Raw genomic sequence first — 27456 nt, forward strand, 5'->3', positions numbered from 1 at the left:
TTGAACTGTAGAAATTATTAGACTGTTCCTTTCTAGAACTTCGTTCGCCCTTCTAAGCCGTTCTCTGCACCGTCATCATTTTTTTTTTTGTTTTTTTTGTTTTTTTTTTTTTTCCTTTTTCTTTCCTCTCATCTAGCTTTGTGTAATCCGATCTTTTTTCTATTTCCGTGGATCATTCGGCGCGTGTATCGCGCAGAAGAAATGACGTTTCTAACGTCTTTCTGATACTCGCGGCGTCTTCCGCAGATATTTGTTGCTTCGGAAGAGCTCGCTCGACTTTCGGAATAATGGAAGTTTTAATTAAAAAGTGCCTGCAGCCTGTTTCGACGCGACGATGATAGGACGCAGCGTCAAAGGTCGCCGGGGCGGGATTTTCAGATTGGCCTAGTAATCTTCGCCAATTCCCGACAATTGGCACTTCGGCTTCGTGCCGTCCGCCGTTTTGGGAGATTGGCGAAAGGCGTCGCGAATTAAATGAAGCGCGGAGTGAAGTCAACCTCGCCGTCGCGGGTTTTCCTCCCCGCGGCATGTAATATTCATACTGCAGCCGGTACAATTTGCAGACAACTTCGTCTTTTTTTTTTTTTTTTTTTTTTTTTTCTTACTCCTTGGTCAGCGAACGTAAAGTACATAAGGAGACACCCGAGACATTTACATTTTTCGCAAGACGGAACCTCCGGACTTTAAAGAAGTTTAGACATTACCGTAACGATAGAACGAGACGATTATGTATTACCCTCCTAATCTCGTCGCAGGCTAATTACCTGACTTATGGCACGGAATTAAGGCGCCTCGCGCTTCGTTAACGTGGCTTATGACTATGGATTCGACTCGAAATCATTACGCCGGAAAGTTCGCTCCTACGCAGATGTCCCCGTGAAACAGAATCAATCAAGCTCATTTTAATAAAAAAAAAAAAAAAAAAATACGAGCAGTTGAACGCACTTTAATGCCTAGTACTGTTAAAAAAGAAAAAAAAAATTATAGTTCCCGCTTCCTATGAATTACAATTTAATACATAAATTTCCAATAGGTTGGTAATTAAATTAAAAATCGCGCTAGCAGAATAAATATTAAGTTATTTCACAATCCATAAAAATTTAGTCAATTATGCGCGTTGAATTTAATAAATCTATTTAACACTGCGTGAGATTAATGCGGCTAAAAATTATTTAACGAGCCCCATTTTGCTCTCGCGAGGCGTGTGAAAGGTTTTCCGCGGCACGTGTTGCGATATTCGGTTTATATCTTACGTCGACGCGCGTGTTTTAAAAGCTCTTAGCGGCCGATCGCGGCCGCGCTCGCGCTGTTAATTTCTAGGGTGTCGGCGCGTATCAATTTTCATATCGCTCGCACGCGAGATCGGCCGAGCCACTTTACCGAAACTTACGGTATTATTAAATCCTGCGCTGGAGAAACTTGGCGGCGGCAGATAAAACCCGCCAAGGCGAGCCGCTAGGCTCGTTTAATTGCGCTAACCTTGTCATCGCGCGCGGTTGCACTCGGCTTCTCGCGGCGTCCGAAAAACTTTTGCGAGTTTTACGAGCCAAACAAAAGCGTGTCGGACGGAAATTGGATTCTTTCTTTCTATCGGGGTTGGAAGATTTTGTGAAAAATACCAGACGCAATCGGCCGAGTGTGTAGACCGAGCACTTTCCTTTCCGAACTTCGCGCTTCGTTCCGACGAAATACATCGTCGAACGTAAATCTTTAATGCTGCTAAAAATGGTTGAAATATATAACGGTTGTTACGCTCGAGAAGTTCTTTTTTTTTAGCCGGATTAAGACGCGGTTGAATAAAAGAAAATCCCCTGTCTTATTTAAACGCGATAATTATTAATAGCTACTTTCTCACATGTCTAAGATGATGAAAAACTTTACGTGTAAACTTTGAGAACATTTTAAAGATTCACAAACGATAGGGAAAGTTTCTGTAATATAGATGCGAAAAAGCTTTCCCTCTTAGTTAAAAATGAATAAGTTTTGTATATTCAGCGTCTTTTTTTATAGATAACAAATAAGTCGGGGAAAAGGAGTGCGAAGGTAAAGGAAGGAGGGAAAAATTTCTAGCTCTCAGTTAATTCCAAGCAGACTTCGTTTTTCATTAAAACTTTAAGATGTTTAATATTGAAAACTGAAAACTTAAAATTTCCGCGAAAAAGAAATGGCTTTTCAGAGCTCAAAATTGTCCATCCGCTAAGGAAGAAAAAAATAAATATCGATTCGCGAGAGAAGATGAAACGCATCAGTCCTGAATATTCCGAGAGTATTTGCGCACCGTGAATAGTTCTTTTTTTTTCAAAAAGCATTCGCTTTGCGAGCGTTGTTTCGAATCTCAAAAACGGATATCTGTACCCGTGTGATTTAAGCTGTTCCCGCGTAGTCTGTGCAATCACGCGCGGGAAAGAAACAATGAGAGGGAAAACGCGAGCTATCACGCGTAGATGATGCCGAGAACAATCGCGGCGCGAGGTTAAGCCCCGACTTCATTAATAATTTTCGCGAGGTGGGTAATGACTACAAAGAGGAACCGCGAACCGCACGGCACGGGCAGAACAAGGGACAAAGGCCAAGTAAAATATTATCTCGCGGTCTGCTCTTTATCAGGAAGAAAAACTGCGTTTACAATGGAAAACGTAGAAAGGAGAGCGAACCGGCCGAGAAAATGAAACTCAAGCGATCCCATGGACGGTCTGTTTTGACGCTGATATTAACGGAGATTTTCTTTCGGCCGCGCGATGTACGTCGGCCTTCCCCGCCTCGCACGCGCCCCGTCCTAATAATTATGTTATGTTATTTCATCGAATATAGAAATTATTGCGGCATAATATTTTTATCCGCACGAGATTATGCCGCCGCGCGCACTCTTGCTGGTTGAAACCACCGGGGATTTCGGATTATATCAGATACCGGGAGCGGAATACCGTTGGATACAATAATCTCTGATTTGATCGGCAAAAGGATTGATAACGACGCGCGGACGTAGGTATAACGTTATACGTTAAAAACGCCGCTCGATATTGGTAAGCAAAAACGTATCAGATTAAAACACAACGATCGGATAACGATTTCGCTACGTTTTATTTCATTAAACGCATTTTCTGCGTTGTTACCTTTCGCGGGGGCATCGCGGAGGGGCATAGTTAATTAGCCGTGGGGGAATTATGAAATTATTGGCATTGAGCCTGGCACCTATTAAGAGCGTTCGAGCGATTGCGGTCCACTTCCTGTACTCTTTCTATCTCTCTCTCTCTCTCCTTTCATCGGCAGAATCGCAGTTGCAAAGCAAAGGAATTACTCTTGAAAACTTTTTCCTCCTTTTTCACCGTTTACAGCTGCAGGCTCCGAGCGTGGCGTTTTACTTATAAATTACTCGAGTTAATGACGCGTCTTGCTCTTAATCCCCTTTCCCGCGCGCGGAATACGGGCGCCTTGAATTAAAATCAATGGCAATGGATGAGGAGATATATCTATATATACATATATATATATATATGTGCAATTTGCAGGACGCGTCGCGAGAATTCGAGTGATTTAATAAAATCCCTTTGTCGAATTGCGTTCTGTTTATCTGCGCTTTAGATCTAATTATAATAACAAACGACTGAGTTAATTAATTTCATGACTTTTTAATCCCTCGGTCGCAGCGCTCGACGAAAATACCTTTTATAGTAATCAAGCTGTTTCACAGTACAGAAAGGAAAGCGTTGGGACAGACGCGGAGGCGAAACATATCGAAGTTGCGGGCGTGCACGTATCACAGAATTTTCGTATTTATATTTGCGCGGCAGAGACAGTGATGGGAGAGAACAGCTCGCGCGCAGATCGATGCATAAAGTACCCCTCGGCCTTTTTCTTCTTTATCCGGCGGCTTTAATAATGGAACCGTTCGTCCGAGCAAAAGTTGAATAGAACCGAGATGGCTTATACGCTTGGCAGCTCCGGTCCGCTACTCTCAAGAAATACGAACGCCGATCGTCCGTTTTCTCTCTCGCACCCCCGCGAGGGGCCCGCCGTACGTAGGATTTCTCGTTCAACTTTACGTAAGTATGTTCGCATGGCCGATACATGATACACGCCTCCCACGACGCTCCTGGGTGTGCAGCTTTATCGCTTTTAATTCGAATTCTTTCGCGCAATCTGACACGCGGCGCTTAGATACTTTACGTAACGCGACGTTCGGTCAGAAGAGGGTCCAGTTTCGCGATAGATTCGAGAATCTCTCGGCGATAAACGCGAATGCACTTCTCCCCGAAGCTTACGCTCCCGCGCCACGGTGACGGTAGCGCCTGTTTCCCGACGCGAGTTTCGCAGAGCGTCGGCGGATAATTAATCGGCGATATCGATCGCGTTTAAGCGGGATTATCGCGAGAAAAGATGAGCCGGGGATCCCGGGCGAAAGCGCAACATACGTAACATTCTTACTTTGACACACCCGTTCCTGCGCGATGAAGCTAATGGTCTAACTTGATTCATTTAATTCGACTAGTTCGCTAACAGCTTTCTCTCCCCGCTAAGAGCGCGGTCGACTTTCGAATTAAGCGTCCTCCAATCTAAGTCGATTATCCGGGGAATGGAAGAGGAGACTTAGCCAATCAGGAAATTTGTATTTCCTCGGGGGGGTGCCGCGTAATTCACACCGAGCGGTTAAGCGCATTTCAATTACGCTGAAAAGAATCGCGCGGACAATTCGCTCGGGTGAAGAAAATTACAAAGTTACGTATGATATTTTCCACCCGCCACGCACCGAATGAATAATATCGATCTACTGTCCGCCCGCGAGCGCCGATATTAATTTGTAATTAACATAAATTAATATTGACATTTATTTATTCCGCGACCGTGCTGCGGCTCCATATTATTTAAAGTACCTCCGGAACGTACCAATATAAATTTTACAGGTTTATTCAACCTCTTTCAGCGGGGAAATATTCAAAAAAGCAATATTCGCATATCTTGATTCGAGCATTGTAAAAAGTACAGCGGGATAATTGTCTGCATGGGTTGCTGTAAAAAAGAAAAAAAAAAGTTGCTGCCGAGCGGCGAGCCGCGTTACAAGCCAGTTTGTATGCTCCCCGATCGAATACCTCATTCGCGATGTTTATTGCGTCTGTGCAACATAATGAAATTTAAGCCGCGAAGACCGACGAGAACGTTTATTAAATCACCGTACACGTGTCTGATTAACCGCGGAATTATTTCGATCCGGAAGCTCTCGCGATCTTGAACCGGTCCGGGCTCACGGCTGATACTCGATTCGTGACAAATCCCGCGACTCGAGCGAGAGTTGAGGAAGAAAAAACACGGAAGAGGACCTTGTCAGCCGGAAAACGATCGTTGAGCTTACCCGTACGAATCTGCAAAGCTAATGCGCGTACTACGCGTGTCGTCTGGGTTCCTCGGGGGGAGGGGGGAGGGGAGGGGAGACTGACAAATGTGATCGGGAAGCGTCTTCGAGCGCAACATCCCCGCAGCAAACTCGGCCGCGCAACGCTCGCGCGAGTAAACACGCGATAAATCTGCCGAGGTGCATTGCGAGCCGCGGATACGATCGAGGACAAAGAAAGGCTAATATATCTATTTCTTAACATCAGAAGAAAAGAAAAAAAATTTATTACTGTATGCGCGATGAATTCGTTCGTGACACTCCGCGCGGAAAGAAATAACGAAATGTATTCGTTTGTCATAATATTTGCCTCCGGGGCGAGAAAAAAAATTCCTACCGCGCTATCGAAAGCGTAAAAAATCCTGAGAATTTTTTTACGTTTTTTTTCTTCTTTTTTTTTTTTAATCCGACGTAATGCACGGTCACGTATATTTCATCGAATATTCTATCGAGAATTTACTTTCTTCCGAGCGACCGACGAAACGCATCGTTCAAATAACCATACGCAAATATCGCGTGGTTACGCGCAAACAAACGGTGTAACCGCGAAACTCAAGACGGGCGGCGAGATTGTAATTTTCCCGGTGGCGAAGTTCTACGAGGAAAATTGCAAAACGCCCGCGACACGCGCTGACTGCGTAAAAGGCGGTTGCCGCCCGACGTTCCTTTCTTTTAATTAAAGGCGCATCAGGTGCCACAGTGCACTACGTTCCGAAACTCGCGGCGACCTGGCGCGGCGACGTGGAAATTTCACCGGAACGTAAAAGTGGATTAGAGCGCGTAAGTATCCGCGATATTTTCCGTCGCCAATGCTGAAAGTCGGGGAAAACTCGCGACGGCGTGACTTCTCAAGAGCTTTATTTAAGCGGGCTATCTCTGCCCGCGTGAATGGCAAGACTCTGTTTGCGAATCGCGCTTTGCATCCCTCCGCGAGAGCGGGCGCACCAAGTCCCAAACACCATCACCGCGACGCGACGCAACTCGACTCACGTACAGAAGATTACTCAAGCGCGATTCTCATCGCGGGGGAAACTTTGATCGAATTCCCGCACTTCGGGAACTGCCGCGCGAAACAAGAAAATCGTGGATAATCCGGCGACTTGGGCCTTTTTATCGACTTCGCGGTGTTACCCGGCGCGAATTAAAGACCATTCCGTAAAATGCGGTGGTAGGTAGGTACTTTCGCTGGCCTTCGAACGGGCGACAGCTGCGACGAAGGAAGAAATCGCGGTCGTTGAGATCGAAGGGACTGGTGTACCTCCGGCTTATCGCGTCGACCCTTCGCGGCCCGATGCAAATCGTGGTCGGCGAAACTATTAGCGATACAATACAGGAAGAGGAAAAACAATCGAACAAGACGAGAGAGAGAGAGAGATAGATAGAAATATATATAGAGAGAGAGAGAGAGAGAGAGAAAGCGGAGAGAATGACGGCAACCGAATGCGGTCGGGTGAAATTGTGCCGCGAGGGGTGGCCGCCGGGCCATGTAACATTGAATTATCGTACACATAATAGGGCTGACACCGCATTGGCACCCTCGCCTCGCGCGCGCTATCGCCGCAGAGAGCGCGTCGTGCACATTTAGGACCCGGGCTATTGACACTCTTCCATTTCGCCCTGACGTGTACGTACCGTATACATATGTATGCAGCGGTAAGGGCGAAAAGGGGACGAAGGGAGGCGGGGGCGAAGGGGGTTTCCCCAGCCGAGCTGGTAAACTGGCGGGCGTTGAATCGATGAGACAAACACATCCATCAGTCAGCTGCGGGAATCGCTGTTTGGCTAAAAGCCAGACTGGTTATTATTTCTGTCAGACGGAAATGTCTTGCATCACACGGCGGATAGCTCGCTCATTGCCCCCTACGGTGATGGCCCTCACGCGCGACCGTGACCCGAGATAATAGGGTCGAAGAGGGTCTAAAACTTTGCGGTCGCGAAGAACCGTTTCACTCGCGCTATTCCGCCAGCTTCGCCGAGTTTATCGGACTTGGCGTACGTACAATTGCAACGTTCACAATGGCAAATACCTTGTTGATACCTCCGTACGATTATTTGTTTAATAATTTAAAATTATCCCATTAATAATGCGTGTAATATTGTGACACTTATTATAATTTATATTTTTTAGTTCGTATACATCTACAGCATTAATTAACATTTTGGATTTCTGATAATAATTGCAAACGATGTGGCGTTAAATCTAGATTTAATTTTCATTACTCGATTTTCCGTCCGTTCGCCCACGCCGACTTTCGCTGATATACGACACGTCGATTTTTGCCGGTCCATAAATAATTACGATAGATAATCCCGCGGTACAATCTCAGGATCGACGAGCACATTTTATCGTCTACGTGTGTCTCCTCCGCTAAGCGAATCCCACAATTTCACTTAACTCGATTAAACCGCGAGGCGAGCACTTTTTCCCCTCTTTCTCGTGTCGGAATCTCTGCGGTTTTCGTGATTTACTTTCGATATTGCCGTCGGGGCGATATATTATCCGGGACCGAAAAACCGCGGCCGCGCGATCGCGGCGATGTATACGGAGGTGTCGCCAGCTTACGTGTGCGTGTGTGCGTGCCAACCGCGTGCTGTAACTCCCGCCATCGCGGGGATTGATCTTTATGACTTACGACGAGCTCGGTGACTCATCGAGAGACGCGGAGAGTCTCCCTTGCGCCCTTATCTACCGTGCAGAACCAACCGCATCCTCCATTGTCGTCGAGCTGCCGACATCGATACCAATTACAGCCGCGAGCTTAAACTCCCATCTCCGCGAGAGCGCCGAGAAACCGCCTTCCGGATGCGATTTCTGCCGCCTCGCGCTACAGCTTTCCAAAATAAATCCCGTATAATCGTGGCGCCCGCCGTTTGTATTCCCGCGCCCGTGTCGCATTGCTGCGAGAGAGATACAATTCCCTCCGAATTATTTAAACGCTGCAGTACTTTTCCGCCGACGCGCTACTTTGCTACGCATGAAACGAGACGTTTTTCTTCGCCGGGAGAAACGTTGAAACGTACGTGGCCCGATTCTCGACGTCTTCTTCCTCATTAGACATCCCCCCCGGCTGCTATGTTCCTCTTACTGCTTTTTCCGCAGGGCCTCTGTAACACCCAGGGAACGTTTGCGATCGTTTCCTTTTTGGGAACATCACAAACGCTCACTCGCGCGTACTTAATTGCGGCACGCTGCTACAGCGGGAGGCGGCTGGGGCTCTTCTATGCGCGACGCGCTCTCATTGTAGTCGAACCGTTCTCTCCGTTCAGCGGAACGAGCGCGATCGTTCGTGTCATTCGATTTATAGCGACAAGAGCGAGTGAAAAGCATCGCAAATTACATTATAGCGCCCAACGGCGGTGCGTCTTCCTTCTTTTCCTGATGTAATTTCATCCGGGAACAGCTTACGGGTGCTTTGACAGATAATTTCGAATCAAGGCGGTTGATATCAACCGCCGTAGATCGCGCTAAGGTATCTGTTACGCGAAATACGGGGACCGAAACTGGGTTAATAGATATTTTAGTAAGCTCGCATAAATCGATTCTCCTGAAATCTATTATGCGCTAATGGTACGTATAAATGACAGGTATGAATAATATAACGCCGTTACGTTGATACTTCACGTTAAACGTCAAAATAAAATTATCGGACTGATGTTTAGACAGAATTCAAAGCGACTATGGTGGCGTATATTTTTGTTCGATTTTAATGACGTGTTATTAAAAATTTACGTAAAATTTTTAACTAATCGCAATTAATTGATCAAATACACGAAACGAAAACTAGGTTGTCGCACTTTCGAATGCACCTACGGGCTTGACGAATATCGTGCGCGCAAGATTTATTCGTACCCGGCAAGATGCATTTTCGCCCGGGAAGTGGAAGAGGACAAGTAATGGACGTATCCTGGAGGCACGATATACCCCTAATTACCTCCATCCATTAATCGACAATTCCGTTATAAAAGCGGGTCGACGTGGCCATGCCACTGGCCTTTAACGTCTCGACGCACGCTCATTGTATTCTGCGCGAGCGTGTGCCCGTGTTACACGCTCGTATGGCCGCGCGAGGACTCGTTTACGGTGTAAAATTATGTCTGGCTTGAACGTCGGCGCGGCACAATAGGGCCCTACAATTCCGCGATGTCCGCGCTCCACAAAGTGACCTCGAATTTGTCGATTATCACCGTAGATCGAATCGAGAGCTAATCAAACGGCGCGGGGAGAGGGAGGGAGGGAGTACGTGTTGCGTCGAGCGAGTAGAATCCTCGCCTGGTGCCAGAAATCAGTGCCAGACTCGGAACGTTTAAAAAAAAAGGGTCGGTGATCTAAAACCTTTCGGGTTCAAGAATTAAACAGCGGATTCTATTCTTGTAACAAATTATAAATTCGTAGAACTCGAAATAAGTCCGATTGATTTTAACTTTCAAGGTGAATTAATAATTCAACTACGTATTCCAGTCGTCTAAGTTCGCGAGCTTTTAGACGCGGAAGCATCATTAAGTCAGTATCAGTATACCTCATCAAGACGTTATGCGATCGCTATTCAGCGCGAGTCGACAAAGATCGGTCTAGTATCGTTGCAAGCAATTAATTTGCAGGAAGAATGCGTCTATTCAGAGGAGCGATGCTTGTAATTTAGTCTCTGCAGGGAACATAATGGCTGTTACTTTGATTCGATTTAAAGGCCGCCGTTTGGAAGAACGTTCTTAAGTCTCCACGGACTGAATACACGAACGAGACAAGTTATTCACCGTCCGACACAAAACTCTCGACGTATCGCGCAAATTACGTCGATAGCTACATCGCTCGGTGACACACAACGTATTAATTATGTATGAATTACGCGCTTATAATGTAAAATTACGAACGCGTAGTATATTATGTCGAACGTGCAAAATGGGCCTGTATAGTAAAAAAAATAAAGAAAAAAGAAAGAAAAAATTGTATTTAACAACGAACGACAATAATAATTAATATTAACGTCGACGCGCGTGTTGTGTGCGTACACGTCGCGTTGAAACATCAAATAAATAATACAATATACGAAATGAAAGCGATAAAAATAAAATTAAAAAAAAAAAAAAGAAAAAAAAGTCGAGAGAAATGGAAGCGTTGCTTATTGGAAATTCTCATTATACATCGCGCATTTAAATAATCCGACGTGTAAAAGAGTTATTACTTCGCGATTGATATTCAAAATATGCCCTCGCCTCTTTTCGTCGTGTAGATTCGCAACGCAATTAATATCTCGGGGATGCTATCTGGGACAGCAATCACTAACAACGGGGAAATATTATACCGGGGTCTATTCAAGCGAAATAATCCCTGCGGCGCCCTATTCTACAGGTTTAAACGGCATTAACTTAATGTAACGTTAGTGACGATCATGCACATATGTAGGGGCACAAAATGGTGGGCGTGCATTCGATTGAATATTTTATGCAATATACGCGGATCAAATTGACAATTACTAACCGACGCGGCATTTACCCACATTTACCTATAAAAGCATATTTGAAACCAGGCGTACATTTCAGCGATGACGTTCCTGTTTATTATTGTGTTAAACTCTGATTTCACGCGACGATTGACATATTCGGCCGTAATAACAATCATATAGCAATGAGCGGCCCGATAATAGCCAATTAATCTCTCGATCATCCAGCTGTATGCGGGTGGAAAGCGCAGGGCCTCTCGCTCGTAATGTGCCATTTTCCTCTCCCCCATTTTTTTTTCTCTTTCGTCCACTTTTTTTCCGTTATCTTTCTGTTTCGTTCCACCGGCGCCCTCTCCTCCCCACATATCTCGCTTTCTTTCGTTCTCCCGGTCCATCTCTCGCCACGTCTCCTCCCCTTTATAATTCTCTTCCCAACCCCGAGCCAACCGAGATCCTATAAGTCGCAATAGGAGAGTCTATTACGGAGGGGATCACTTCTGTAATTTGAAAACCCGTTTGATAAGCTTTCCCCGTTTCCCTCCTGCCGCCCCCTTCGTTGCCCCCTTTTTTTTCTCCTCTAACAATTCGCTCTCGCTCGGCAGACACAATTCCATACCAATCTTTCCTTTGGTCGTCTCGCTCTCGCGCCGCGCCGGCATTCCTCTTTTTAAAGAAAAGACAAATCGTCATTCCGGATTAAATTAATCTTTCGGCCGAGTAAGCAGCCCGGCCGGCGCAACATTCAAACGCGATGTTAAAGTTAAAATTGTAAAAAGATTTCATTTAAAGCGGTCTAAAAGGATAATAGATTGCGAGCTTCATTGAAGCTGGATTTCGATGAAAAATGCTGGACGCTTTCTTTCTCGCGTTGTTGTGCGCAATATTGTAATTGTTTGCATATCAGTATCAGGTTCCCGAGTAGCTTCGCGATACCTCGGGGCGCAATATCGGGGAGAAATCTTCCAGCTTTGGAGCTTGTCATATTTTGATTTGCGATTATCATTCGTGCCGTAACTCTCGAAGTGGCTCTTACACAGATATTCTTGATTAGGGGCACAAGGCACTTAGAAACGGCGTGTTCGAGATCGGGCCGCTTGTACGAATCAATTATTTAAATTGATCTCGACGAGCGTCGTTGTAGAACGAAGGTAATGAATTAAACGTCGCCACTCCCAACCGGCATCATTTGGACGCATCGACTTCATTCGGACGATCGATATGGAGTTCGAGCGAGCTATCGACCTTCCTGTCTAGTCTTCTCAGAGAGCAATCTAGAGCCCCGAACGTCTAATCTCGGCTACCGGCGGCTAGCTGTTCATTTCCTTGCAATTTCGATTTCACGATCGAGTCAATTTTGCCCTCTGCCGCCCCTCTCGGGCTCTCTGCGTCTCTCTCTCTCTATATATGTATGTATATATATATATCTTCCACCCTTCTCTTTGCTACGCAACCATTTCGACGCTCTGTTTCGTGTAAGAGACGAGCCGAGATTTTACGTGTCCGCCAACACAAGTGTACACACGTCATTGTAAAGAAAAGAGAAACAGAAAAGAAGAAATGAAAACGGGAGAAAGTGGAACTCGTTTCACGCTCGCGCGAACATTACTGAAAGAGTAGTTGAAAAACCCGCTTCAACGAAAAGTTTCGTAGCTCTTTTATGATAACTACTTCGACGATGTATCCGCGTACCTGACGATACAATCGGACAGCCGCGCGTCGTGACAAAGTTAATTGGAACCTGATAGCACGGTGGCTTAAAATAACGATAAATTAAAGCGGCGAGTTAAAACGTAGCGAGTAACAGTTTCTCCGCGCGGCACGAGTACCTCCGAAGCAGCCACCGCGCTAACTGTTCCGGCTCTTTTCATTAATCGCCGCCTATTTATTTGACTTTGTTAACATTGAGACGAAGATCGCCCTGAGCGTCGTGAATCATCCTAATTAACGCCACCGGGTCCAGAGAGACGGCGGGCGGATGGCGACGACGGCGGTCCGACGGACAAAAGCAGCCGTCATCGTTCCGTAACGAACGAGCCGGCACCCCTTCGTCAATTACCCGAGACTTAATTCGAGGCGTGACTTCGTTCCTACGATCAGAAATGAAAATTAGCGAGCATGCGACAGTCCGACCGCGTGGTACGAGAGTTTCTCTTCCTCTCTCACCCTCTCTCGTTCTCTCTCTGTCTTTCGGTCGCAGGTGAAACGGAAGTTCCCCGTGAGGTCGCGGCCAGGGCGTTAAAAGGTACCCGTGGCGCACGCGGGGCACCATTTTGGGAATGCCGCTCGTCTCCGGAAGCTGTCGCGCCAATAAATCAAGAGACATCTGCGACTTCTGCCACACCTTACTGCAAGCACCGCCGTCACGTACAGCAGCTTCTCTCTCCCGCTTCCTTCCGATTCTCTCGTCTGACTTTCTCGTAGCCTCTCACCGTCGCCGCCGAGCACCGACGCGCTCTCCTCTACCTCTTTCTCGTTTTCCAACGCCATTCTCTTTCTGCCTTTTGCTCGTCGACCCCGCTTCTCATCCCTCTCGCGCGCGCTGCTCGCTCGCCCGCACCTTCCCGAGAACCCTCGGTCGTTTTCTTTTCCATCCAAAGCTAATATTATACGCTTTGAACGGCATATTTTCTTACGCGGACACGCAATAAATGATGACTTTTATTGATAGCTTCGAAAATTATTTTCAGATCCGCCGCGAAGGTATTTCATTTGTTTGTTGAGAACGGAAAGAAAGTCGTATGTCTACGTGCTCCTAACACTTTTAGCACTTTTATGATATTAAACCTGTGCCTTACATTGTTATTTTTACTTGGCGTTAAAAGCGTCTGATGCTTCTTTTTTAGTCGAAACAAAAAAGAAAAAAAAAAAAATTGAGATTACATTGCAGAAGAGTTCTAAAATCAACTTACCAGTTTATATTCGAAGTAATTTTGCCCATAAATTTTATCATATTGTCCTACATTAATAATATCGTATTTTATTGCTGATTTACTATGTATCAATATTTCAGCTATGTATACCAATCGGACGTAAGCATGATACACAATAATACATTCGTGAAAAGTTTACGCGCGATCCTGCGAAAATTACGTCCGAAAGATTAATTTTAAAACATGATCCGATCTGATTTGGTTTACTGCAAGATATAAACAGCTAACGCGCACGGCGATTTAATTGCAACAAAAATAACGTACGATAACGCAAATATTTAAACAGATTTGGCGATAATGCAATTTTTACTGTATAATAATTAGTTTATAACCGAAATACGGAAAAGGAGCTGAAAATTATGTGAAAAGCTAAAGGATCAATTTTTTTCTTTTTTTTTCTTTGACGTTTTCATAATTTAATCTTGTAATATTTAATTAAAAAATCAGAGGCGCTCTACAATTTAATATTTTTCATTTATTTGTTACAGATCACCTTATCAACAATTCTACCGCTGCACATTAGTGAAAAATAAAAAAAAAAACGGAAAGACAATAGTGCCGCACGCCGAAAATAACGAATACGAACCGCGGTCGGTTTGTCGGGTTTGCTTCGGGAGTCTCGTTTAATTAAATAAATGGGCAAATAAAGTTTGAGCTATTTTTTCGAACGGGAGTGCCGTACAACGCCACGCGAAAGATTATAAAATAAATTAATTAGCCCACGCGCGATTGTAGCTTATTTTATCCGCGATTTCCGCGAGTATCCAGTGCGCGGAAGGATGACTCGGCACGTCCCATCTGAGAGGAGGAGCAGGCCCGGGATGGGCATCTTGCATCGGCGGAGCAACTTTTAGGTAATTATAAATTTTTCTTACAAACTCTGTATTCAAAAAAAAAGTTCTACCTTTTTATTAACTTTATTAACTGATAAATCAGTACGTCCACATTAATATTTTTTATTTCATGTTACAGTCACGGGCAAAATTCTACACCTCCGCTGAAGTTCATGCAGACTGGTAAGTTCCATGATTTTTTTATACTTTGCAATTGCGCGCGTATGGTTTGTTTTAGTATATTTAAATCTTGGAATTAAATTTTATCTGGCGGCACTCGAAAATTGGCCGCAAATGGGTTAATCGATACTATAAATATCATCGGCGTTAATTTTCTATAAGATTTTTTTGATTTTTTCAAACGAGTTTAGCGTGGCTTCGTGCCGATCAATAATGGGAATTACTAGCAATGTAAATCGTGCGTGCGTGTGCGAAGAAGTGATGTCGAAAAATAAAGTCGCTTCGCGCCGATGCGCGCGATACGCCGGCCGGTGGCGCATAAATTTCGTCCGGAATAAATTCTTTCGGCCCATTATCGGTTGGGTGTTCAAATGGACGCCGCGATATCGGCGACTAATTGAATTGCGCCCGCGTCGCCATCGACTACCGACGCTGTGTGTTCCGATGTACTTTGGTACGGATCGGCCGCGCGCACGCAACGCGCGCGTAAAGTAGCGTAAAACCGGGCGTTCACGCGTAAAGTAAAAATTTCACCTAACTTTCGCGCAAAGCCGCGCATAGTTTGGCTGAATCGCCCGGAGCGAACACACACAGCCCCGCGCTACCTCTTCTGCCGCAACACCTGCTTGTTTATCCGCGGTGGCCATGGCTTCCGGTAATTAACGGAACGCTTATTCCCGTCACACGCGTGTAAATAATTTAGCGTTTTAATAAGTGCGTTTTTTTTTTCCTTTTTTTCTTTTTTTTTGCACTCGCGCTGACCGATATGGCAATCTGTGACGAGACTCGTAGGAATATAAATATATGTATGAGCGCACGTTCAAATGCTTGCATAATTTATAAATTTATATATACAATTTTTTTATAATTATAAAATTATGTATGTTTTTTAATAATAGTATATATTCCGCTCACGTTCACGTGTGTACACATATTTATGATAGTATCGCGTGATATCTAGACGCGTTGCGAGAATAGCCGGAAATACGCGAATAAACGCATTCACACGCGATGATGACCCGTTTAGGTTTTACGACGATATTCCCGAGAGATTTCTTTTTCGAGAGGACAAGTCAAAAGACTACTTCCTCCTCCCCGTGTCGCCGGGGCGGATTTTGCACGGTAAGACATGTATTTCGATTGATCTGTCAAAATCAATTTCAAAGCTCGCAGGCGTAAAGTGGGTTTTACGGGGCTCGGGAACGGTACCCGATTTGCAGTTTCTCGCGCGGAACACGCGTAAACGTTGGATGCAGCCTCGGACAAGCGTATAACGTTACGTCTTAAGAAATCGTATCTCGGTTCTCGCCCCTTTCTTCCCCCCTTCCCCGTTCATCGGCGCGCGTAGCATCCGGATACATTGAATCGATAAATTCCAAGCAACGCTTAACTCTCGGAAAGCCAACCGCAATTCAATTACCGTGCCAAATTTCGGTCAAGTTACCTTCACAAACGGGCGCCGCGTAACATTGTTTCATCTCGCGACGGATGTTTTTTAGTCATGCGCTGCGATAGATTGATCGACGATCCGAGCGATGTGCATTAATACATCCTGACGTTGTTCATTGATATATGCGATATTAATTCAGGGTAATACGGTCGATTGTAAAGGGGAACGGTAAAAAGGGCACGAGGCTCGGGGTACAACGACCTCGTAAAGCGCGCGCGGAGCAGGCTCGAGGGGGAACCACGAGGGAGGGAATATTTTTACACCCGTTTTCGGAGGTAAGGACGGTTGCAGGCAGTGCGTGTGATCACGGGGGTGGAAAAGATGACCCCCATCGCTGGCCGCATAAGTCAATTTCGCCGCCATCGCCCGGAACCTGTAACAAATCGCTCGTATCGCCCCGTCCCCGGTTCGTTTCGACAACGCCGAAAGGATCGAGGGCACGGGGCGCGTTTATGGCATGGAAAATCAATCGTCCACTTGCCAGGCTTGCGTCCCTTCGCCCTCGCCCCTCTCTTTTCCGGATTTACGTCCCCTCGACGAAAGCACCCCCGGGTCGTCCTTTGAATCTGCCCTTACAAATATACCGTCCACACGCCCTTAAACGCCATCCCCTCTTCCTCTGGTTACGTACAAGGATGCAATCTATAAACGGAATAAATTATGTACCCCGATGGGTCCCGTTTCGTTTCGGTGCACAGAAATGAAGCACGCCGGCCCGACATGCGGATGAATATAAACGTGCGTTCTGGAGTCGCGTAAAACGTCGAGATTAAAGCGGATCTTCTTAAATTGAAACAAGATTTAAAATGTACAAATTTTGCGATTCAATGTTTTTTTTTTTTTTTTTTTTTTCCGAAATGTTGCCGGAAGACGCGCACTCGTAGTAAAAACACTGGTCGACCCAGTAGACCCCAACTTGTTACTTCCTCGAATCGAAAAAGTGTCAGCCAAGAATTGATGTATCTATTTTATGCGCGTTATTTTTAAAACTGCAAAGTTAACAAAGGTTTACTCGTGACTCGCGCACTTGTTACAAATGCCATTGATACAAAAAAGAATTTGTCGACGCATCAAATCTGTATCACGATCCATCACGCAGGATTCATAAATCAATGTGCGTCGCGGCGGCGTTTAAATCTGACAATGCTAATCTCTTAAATACATCGGCGTGTAGCTCTCGAAAATTAAGTTTCAGTTCGCTTTCCACCATCGTCGACCGGCTGTGCGACTGGTGTTTGCTGAGGGTACGAAATTATTCCCGACATCGTTGAGCGCAAATAATACATACCGAGTGCATCTCGATTCGCATGAATATTAATAGCGTCGTTGAATAGTGAGACACGTAAAACACAGAAAATAACGCCGGAGGATCGAAAGAAGAGATTCAAATCTATTTCGCGTGACAGCTACGTGATATTTTATACCTACGCGAAAAGGGGATAAAATGCATCAAGAGATTGCGCGGGATATTATTATCGATACCGCGATACGATATATGTATACGTATATATATATATTATATGTATATATCGCTAATGATATTAAAAACTTGGACTTTGACTTACGCGCTACACACGTTAATGGACACGCTAATTAGACGTTCCGGCTGACGTTATTAACTCCGGGTGGGAGAATTTTACATTCCCGCGCGTGTGTATACTTGCACATACGGCGGATTTCGTGTGACTGATCGTGGCGCAACAACGGATAACATATGCAGAAAGTTCCAGGCTTGTCGCCAACTTACGTTTACAATTAATTCAGAGGATTCGTGATATCCGATGTGGTGTAAAAGCGACATGAAGTACGAGCGTGCTGGAGCCGAGCGTACTTCGCAAAACAGCACTTACACGCGACGTCATAATTAAGGAGTAAGAATAGCCGTGTACCGCCGCGTAGAAACACATTTCTTCGCGGGCATTCGGGCACGTCGCGGGGGTTTACTGAATTTCAAATTAGCAATCAGAGGTAGCGATCCACGACGATCGTTTTTGCAACGGCACAAACGACGCCCCGCCGCGCCGTATAAAATGTCTCTCGCCCGGTTACAAAATATTTTCTAGGAATAGCGGAGAAATTGAGCCCGCAGTCAGGCGGCATAAAATGATTCTGCATCGCGTGAATTATTCAAGACAATATTCTCTGTAATGCGACGGAACGCATTTCCTGGGACGCGACGGAATTCAGGATTACCGCGAAGAACCGCGAAGAACCGTAAGTCTCTCATGAATCTCTCGGAGGTAGCACACGTCCTATGCTAACAATAAGTCCCGATTTTTCGACCTATCGACTGCCATTACATAACGCGCGCCATTGAGTCCTAAATTAATGTTACATCGTCCGCGACGTGAATTCTAAAAAAAAAAAAAAATAGCGCTCCCTCGAAATATCTCCGTTCTACGATTAGCGGTTTCAACGTCGAGTCGCGCTGTCCGGGCAACACTTTTATCGGAGCAACTTGCGACGTGCATCATTGAGTACGCAAACGGAAACAAATCCGGCGTCGATTCCATCGAACGGAACATCGCGCCGCGGAGGTTACGCTTTTCGTTGTGCATTTTCATCCCGCTGTTTCAGAATCGGGCGTAAAAGTCAGCGAACGAGATTCCTCAAGCTCCGAGAAAGATTCCCGGCGAGAGAAACGTGTTCCCTCGCACGTGGCAAATATCAAACTTATCTGGAGATGTTTGAACACAGCCCGCGGGAAGTTTGTGCGCGGATTCGCAAATCTGGTGAAATTCAAATACTACGTTTTGATTACCCATAAAGTTCCTCGCCTGACATTGCCCGCGTACTTCCGCGGCCGCGCGTTAAAATTCGTCGCGGTCCACGGCCTTCGGAATCGCGAGCGCAGTCGAGAGTTGGGCGTTACCAGTGTAATCGGCCAAATCGAAAATCTGCACGAATCCCCCCAGGTTTATTTCGCGCCGCTGTCTATACGCCGGCATGTGCAATTTCCTACGGAGCTCCAATTCCGCGAATCCCCGGCCCCATTTTCCGAGAATGCGGGAGATTAATTACGCAAATCGAGGACCGTCTGTAAAGTATTATCTCGCTCTTGCAGGGTTTGTTATCACGGGATGAGAAATGCTAATAAATGCCACTCTCAGCGCCCAAATGGTGCTGGCAGTGGTTGTTCGCGCAGAGTAAACTACGTTTCAAGGAAAGTTTGGCCAGGAACAGCGGGGTGGCACGACGCGCCGGGCGACCCGTTCCGAATTTTCCTTTCGTTTCGTAATTTACGCCTTGGATAAGGCGCGCCACGTTGCTCCGCGACAAGGGGGAACGATAGGCAGCGGTGTACTTTCGAAACACGACGCGGTTTAAAAATTCACCCGGCTCGCGTCACGGGTCTCTCTCGCTCGCTTCCCCGGCGAAGCCTATATTAAAACTTTCCGCGGGATTCGCGAAGACGGACGACCCGCGCGGGTAACTCATTACCCGTGATAAAGAAAGTCGCGTCGCGTGCACGTCATCCTAAAATAAAAATATCCCGAAACTTTTTCCCGCGCCGCGCTGTGAATGCTCGATTTCGCGCGCACCGCTCCGCTGCCGTTTAATTAAAAAGAGATCCGCGGCGGCGAGTCGTCGAACACGAGAGAGAACACGTGGCTTTGGGGTTCCCGATACTCCCGCGGGATTACGGTCATACGCGGCGAGACTTGGCAAGCGTGTCTGTCAAAACGCTTTTTTCCACTTTTGTCCCCACGGCCTGGCCACGGATTGCAATTGCCGCGCGACAGCAATACTTCCATACATTCCGCCACTTCATACTCGTCATCTGCTCCCGCACTTTCATTGTATTGCCCGCGTTTCGATTATATCCGTAGGCGGAAAGGTCTCCTATCGAAAAAAAAAAAAAAAAGTCTGTCGCGCAAGCATTTCCGAATGCAGAAATTACGCCTTCGGAAAAGAGTTGGCGGATTTTCAAGAGAGATTTCCGTTATTAATTAAACACACGCGTGCGGTAATATCGAGATGAAATAAAACATTTTAATATGAAAACTCGTAATTAGCAATTTAATCATCGAGATTTCTCGTTATATACATATATATATATTTTTTTTTCTTTCTTTAGAATAACGTAAAGTAGCTCCACGCACGATATCGCAGAAATTGATATTAACAAAACATTCTCTCGGAAAATGTGGAAAATATCATCCTGGCTTATGCTAATATTAATATTTTAGCACGTTGTTAACGTCACAATGCAAAGAAACGTGATGGGCGTAAAGATATGTTGGCGTACCGACATCGAGCGAAGAATTCGGTTCTCCGCAAGTCACGTCACATCGCGTGCGCTCCTTAATAGATCCATTGTGCGGGATGCGACCCCTCGCAGGATCGCATCCCGCAGAATTTTACTGCGCGCTGTGACTCTCCGATATATTCTCGCGTTATCCTGCAGCATCACTCGGAATTAGATCGAATCGAGGGCGAGCATCCGCTCCTGCTGTCGTAAATTAAAATGCGAAAAGGCAGCGACAAATAAAGAAGCCGCATCGATAATATTGTATAAACAAAAATATTTGCGCGGGTTTTATGTACCCCCTTTCATTAATTCGGGCAAAAAAATCTCTATTCTTCTCAGCGCGTATTATTTTACGCAACTGAATTACCCTTTTCTCCGCAAGAAGACGGGAAATATTCGCCTGAAAACAATCGCGGCCGCGAAAATTTTCAGATAAATTACGATATTTGTGGCAATTATTATTATTTATCTTATTTTTTTTTTGTATTTCTTTTTTTTGCAAAGGTTTTACATATTTATCAGCTGCAAAATAAAGTGAGGTACAGGACAGCGTTGGCGAAGCGTTAGATAAACCGCACGAAAATTGCCGGTCTTTTTCGTATCCCTGAGAAATAACCGCGTAATGGAAAATATACTGTAATGCATTTACAGTAATTTTCGTTGATGATACTTTTTGTCCTTTATGCATGCTCGACGTTGTTTGTTAAAGTAATTGAGACATTTATTATGAAAATAGACCAAAATGACTCTATCATTAAATGTCTTTTCCTTCTAACATCGAGACCTAAATATCTAATAAACCAATATAAAAGGATTATCGGAAAGCGTACTCTGTATCGGATAAACTAGCACGTGTAGAACCGTACATATGTGCGATCGATGGGAAAAAGTGGATATAACAATGAGACTTTATAATACGCGAAACACATTTAAACCGAGCGACAATTGGGAAGAGCGTCAGGCTCGCCGGCGGCCGATCTAATTAATCGTCGTTGTGAAAAAAAAGAGAGGAAAAAAAAAAAAGAAAACCCGGCATCGCGCAAAAACGTGGAAAATTAATCGATTATGCGCTTTACTCGCGATATCGCTTTGAGAGATTGCGCCGACGTGCGAAATTCACGGCGGAGATTTTCTTAATCGGGAATTACTGGATAAGGCGTAACTAATAGTACGTTCGCGACAGGTTGTCGATAACGACAGCCACCAATGCTTACCGGGGGGACTTAGCGTTAATTAGCAATCGAGCGGCCACGTCGCGATAGGTCCCTCGCGATAAAAATGCGCGGACTCTTCGCGCAAAAAGCAAGACGGGACGCGACCCCGATTCCAGGCGGACCTCGTTGGCCGGCACGGCGATTTAGCGTTACGGTTTTATCGTTCCGATTTCCGCGAACCGCTCGCTCGCGGCAAGAAACGTCGGCCGCGTCGCGATTATAATTTATTTGCAACGCCTATCGCGGAGAGGAACACGCGGAGAATGGACTTCCGGCCGCGACAAAAGATAATTACGGGCCGACTGCTGCACGCCAATTACGAGACAACTCTGACCGCGAAGGTTAGCCGGGGCTCGGCAAATGGCAGGGAAACACCGGGAAATGCGAAGGAATCACGGCATAATTATAGATTTTAAAGGGGTGGCATACGGGACCCGCCGCGCGCGCTTCCGCGTCATAAATAATACAACTGCTATCGCTGTTCGGCGTCATAAATGAGCCCAAGCTTTTATGTTACACCGTAGTTGAGAACGGCCCTCGCGGTAATTACGGAGTTACAGGCCATTATGACCCGAGGAGAGGGAGGGATAGGAGGGCAGCGCACCACGATGACGATAATAAATAAAACGAGTATACAACAAGCTGTGCCGAGCGTCACCTTCGCGCACCCCCGCAAAATTAGACGTTACTTGCACGCTATTCCTCTGTATCGCGCAATTAAAAAGACTCGCTCGAGTCAAATAGCCCTGTGTAAACTCGCCGCGGCGGATATCGTTTCGTCAGAAACACGAGTCACGGAGCGAAGAGAACAAAACGCCCTGCCTGGACGACTGATGGGAATGTATTATCAGCGTTTTATCGTCTCCCCCGATGCATCCGTTTAAAATCGCGGCGAGACTCGGGCGTCGAGGCGCCGCAGTCTTTCATACCCGATAAGCATACGCGCGCGAAAATCCAGGATTGAAGGTCCGTGGAAAAAGTTTTATTTACCACGACGCGATCGCGGTAATCTAATAAAAGCATAACTCGGTCCGCGCGGAAGTACAATTCCAGATATTACGCGCAAACACGGGCTGTCCGCGGTAATAAACTGTAATGAACGAAACAGAAAATTGCAATTGCACGAAACGACGCGTGGATCAATATACTTAAATCTAATTCTCGTAAAGAGCACCGAAATGAAATCTGTTATTGAACCTTAACGCTCCCCCGATAGTATTTATATCAACCTATTTCGGAGATCGGTAACGAAATTGGAAAAAAAAAAAAGAGGAGACAGAAACGGAGGTCGATTTCACAATTATATGCATCATTGGAGAATTGGAATTTTGGTTCAACGGTTTTGAAGGGCGCGATGCATTTCGCAAAAATTGTTATGAACGTCCCGACCTCGATTTCGCGGCTTCTTAACTGGCGATGTAACGAGCAACGGGCGAATGAGTCATAAAGGCGCATTGATCCTAATTAAACGATAATCCCAAACGTAAAGTACACCCCGGTCGAGGCAACGACTTAAACGTACAATAAATCGCGCGGCACGTTACTCCAAAGGAATTGCCTTTAGAATTTCGCAAAATTACAGTTGAGATAACGACATTATGACCACTAGTTACAGTCGCAACGGCGCTTTTTAAGGGAGACGCACGCACACACAAAGCCGGCTTTTAATTATTTTATCACCCAAATATTCGCGACGAATGAAGGCCACTGAGGCGAAAATATGCGCCCCGTAAATTTCTCGATTACGTAGACGAATCGCAATACAGGTTGATGTAATTTCCGCCACGCATTATTTTGTACAATTTGTACAAAAGATACTTCTTGCGCGGTGGCATATTGCACAAAACTTGTTAAAGTGTCGTTTCGTTAACAACCGCATATCTCTGAAAATGACAAAATTGCAGCAATTGCCGCGAAAAGGTTTTCAGCGCTCGTACTTTTCGTTTTAACGAAATGGAAACGAAGTATATTACTTAACTCGCTCTAATTTCTCGAACGTTGATTGGCCCAGAATTAGAAAAACTATCGAGGCTGTCGAGCACGGCTGTTCCATTGTTCGAAACGGTTGCACGGGTGACGTGCCGCGGCGCAAAACATACGGTATTTGCCGCCGTTCTGAGATAACAGATAGGTCCGCGTATTTACGTACAATCCCTGTGGATTTGTACATATGTGTACGTGTGTGGTGGGCTCGGCGTGTGCGCTTACAATATACCAATAGAAATTCGACGATTAACGCTACCCGGATCATAATTCGATCATCCGTTTCAAAATATGCGGTCGCCACGTGCAGAACTCGGAAAGTAACGTAGAGACTCCCACTGATAATCAAATTTTTAAGAAATACGTAGCAGCGCGGTGATGCAACTTATATTAAATGCCGAATAAACCAGCTCATATATGCACATCGTGCAACGGAATGCGATGGGAGGGAACTTTCAATTTGCGTACTTACTCCGAATGACTCGGGATTTATTTCGACAAGTCGCAAATCACGCTACTTTTTTATTTTTTTTTTTATTTTCGCGATTACTCACAGCTGCCTAGGTCGATCTCTTTCCGTCTGATAATCAGCATCCGCCACTGTACATTACCCGGCTATCGTTTCTTCGTCCTTTCAACTTGCATATCCCGGTTGACGGGTTTGCGGGGAAATTCCCAGCCGAAGTTGCCGAGGACTTCTCTCCGCGCGTCACGACGTCGCGCATCCTGCCTATTTCTCCACGTACGCCAGAAGGATGGGGCCGCCTAATCGTCCTCGAGAAATTCAATTTCGACGATGCCGATGGCCAGCCTAACTCCGAAAGACGCATTGGTATCCAGGTCAAAGACCTAACCTACCGCAGCTCTCTCTCGCGTAGTTCGCTTCGACCAAAACTGCCAGGCCACGGCGACGATCGATATACTCGCGTTCCGAGAAGCTCTCCTTCCGCGTGAGCCCAAGAATCTCAAAACTTTCGCATCGATTTTCCTCGATCGCGATAACGTGTCAGAGAATCGTCACGATCCCGGCCCCGGCGAGTGTACGACACCTTCGTGCGACCGCGGGATTAATTGCGTTCCGTGATAATCGTACTCGTCGCGATTGGCAATGTCACACTTGGCGGGATATCGACCCCGTGATACGTGGAACGTTGAAAAATTACATCAGCACGCAACTTAATCAAGTCATAACTTCTTTATCTCGGATAGGAAACGTTTTTCCTTTTTTTTTTTTTTTTTTTTTTCTTTCTTTTATTCCTTCGAGGCTCGAAATAAAACCCGATATCCGTGTAAAAAGTTAACGGTTTCGAAGATAAATGATATTTTCTAAACGAGTTCTACCAAAATTAACCAACCCAGGTCTTCTCAATGAAATTTCTAATTGAAGGAACCTAGAGAACTTAAGCACGGTTTTTATTACAAATTTCCATTTATCTTTGGGCGGTTCCGACAGCCGCGATTTCGACGTTACGGATATTCAATTTCCGCAGCGTAGCGTCGTAAAATCGAATGCTCTACATTCTCAAAGATTATAGTCGCGACAGACGACGTTTAGGAAGACGCCACGATAATAACGTTTGATAACATCGCGGATGAAAATAATTTCAAAGCGGGGTCGTCCGAGGTGGGTGCGCATCGACGTGCGTTTGACGTTGGCGGATTATACGCCTTACATAAAGTGCGAACTCGGCCGGCTTATTTACGCGCCAGAGCGCTAACTGCCGAGTATACGGAACGTCTTTTGCATTTTCAATGAAGTTGTCGGGCGCAACGCCTACGGTATACCGCCGGTTAAGTGAGAACAACGACAGCGGGACAAATTATTCTAACGCACGCCACGTCCGCGCCCTAGACGACGCCGGGGGTATGCCCGCGAAAATTGCACGGGCGACGATACACGCAATCAATATAAACGCGCCGCGGATCGGCACGTCTAACGACGGGGGGAGGGTCGAAAATTTTCACGCGGCCGGTATTTCGTTTCTGTTCGCCACTGGTGCCCGCCCTTCTTCCCCGCTGACTCTCGTTACCGAAATACAACATTTATTTCACCACGCGGGATTGCGGCTAATTGCGAAATTAGTTTCGGATTTTCGTGCACCCCGCCACGGCCGTCATCCGGTATGTTCCGCGCGACCCAAAAGCCCAATTCATGACAAAATAAATTTATTCCGTGGCCGAATCCACGCCGCGGTAGGTACATATTCCGCCCGTCTAATTTCTGTCACTGACGAATTCCATTAACCGCTTTGAAACATTTAGAACGACCGAATTCTCGGACGTGGATCTTTCGAACGGAAAATCGATACCGCTGATTTCCATAGCCGATGAGGAAGTGCGCCCACATTCCCTGCCCGGATCGTGATCGACTTCGGTTTCCGTGCCGTCGTGCTCTTAACCAACCAGCGGGACAGCGGTTACGCGACAGTAAATTCTTGCGTGGTTCGAGAATACGTAATTGGCCAATACACGAAGGAACGAGGTCGAAGGGTAAGCGAGAGAAGGGAAAAGGATGAAAAGAGAGCGGAAGGAAGGAAGGAAGGAAGAAAGACAGGCAGAGAGAGAGAGAGAGAGAATGAGAGAGATACAGAGAACAGAGCGGTGTCTGTATAGAAATATGGACGGCGGGCTTTCCGACAGCGCGGTAATACTGGACCATAGCAAATGTAGCCGTTAATTGCAATTCCCATTTACACGAAAGTCGGATGTACGGATATAGCGGCGCGTATGTAGCAGCGTGTTACGCGTTCACGCGACTATGCGAGGATGCGGTGCCGGCGGCGCGCGTGTTACGGGTGCTCGTACTTATGCACGTAGGTACGCCGCATACCTTAGGTCTAATTCGCAGGGCGCGGTACCACTATCTCTTCCGTGCCACGACCTTTCTTCCGCGCGCACACGGTTCATTTATCCCGCTGGCGCTCGACCGAATTGCGCCGGGCGTTACATTTCGGGTGCAGCGCGATGTGTCCCGCCCCGTAAGTGTTCATTAAAGCCAACGGTATTTCGTAGAAATGTTAACGCGACGAACGTTGGCGACGACGACGGCGACGACGAAGGTAAATTTATCGGAAGCGGGGAAGGATGCCGGGTCCCAACGACGGGGGTGGATAGCGCAGCGTGGCCGGGCGCGGTTTCCGCGTGCGTCCCCGACGGTTTGACACGCATTAATTAATGGTCCAGCGCTATCTGGGTTACGCGTTGATTCATAATTAATCTACAGGACGATAACGTAGCATTTAATATTCGCATACGTCGCCGGTGCACGCGCGCGGATGAAAAATGTGCGCCGCGCGTCGCGCGGCACCGTCATTACGATGCCGGCCGAAAATCATCATCAATCCGTATATCGCCGGCGGGTCGCGCTTTCCACCCTGTCGGGCACGATGACGTTCTACATGCGCCGATCAATCAGTAACGCCGGCAATCACGCGCGACGCTAAGTTAATACCGTCTCGCGTTGCCATTACGGGCGCACGCAACATTTCCCGCGACATTTTCACCGCGCTGTAAGAATAGCGCCTCGGTGGCCGACTTGGCGCACATCGGCAAGGAGATACAAATTGAAAAATGTGAACTCGACTCCCGACCGTCGAGCTTGAGAACGCAGCTCGGCGGCGTCTTCTTCCACGAAGTAACATCCACTTTTGCTCTGACTCGCCTTTATGCGTTCCGCTACCTGGGCGAAACCCGGTAGGAAGCGAAATAGGACATTGTAAAATTCCCCGAACGACCTTTGCACCGATTGCGGGATTTAAACGACTACCGACTACGCCGTTGCGAGGACCCG

The 27456-nt window shown here is 46.3% G+C and overlaps 1 protein-coding gene and 1 long non-coding RNA gene across 5 annotated transcripts in view; one reads left to right on the forward strand and one right to left on the reverse strand.

Annotated features, from left to right (window-relative positions):
- LOC139106043 (uncharacterized) overlaps positions 1-16195 on the forward strand; it is a 119085-nt gene extending 102890 nt beyond the window's left edge. The window contains exon 3 of the long non-coding RNA XR_011546278.1: positions 14243-16195. This is a non-coding gene — a long non-coding RNA (uncharacterized lncRNA). The remainder of the gene's footprint in view (positions 1-14242) is intronic.
- Positions 1-27456, reverse strand: part of LOC139106036 (putative receptor-type tyrosine-protein phosphatase mosPTP-1) — a 254865-nt gene that overhangs the window by 221692 nt on the left and 5717 nt on the right. The window lies entirely within an intron of this gene.

Source organism: Cardiocondyla obscurior, linkage group LG10, assembly GCF_019399895.1.
Source record: "Cardiocondyla obscurior isolate alpha-2009 linkage group LG10, Cobs3.1, whole genome shotgun sequence".
In the NCBI taxonomy this organism is placed as follows: domain Eukaryota; kingdom Metazoa; phylum Arthropoda; class Insecta; order Hymenoptera; family Formicidae; genus Cardiocondyla; species Cardiocondyla obscurior.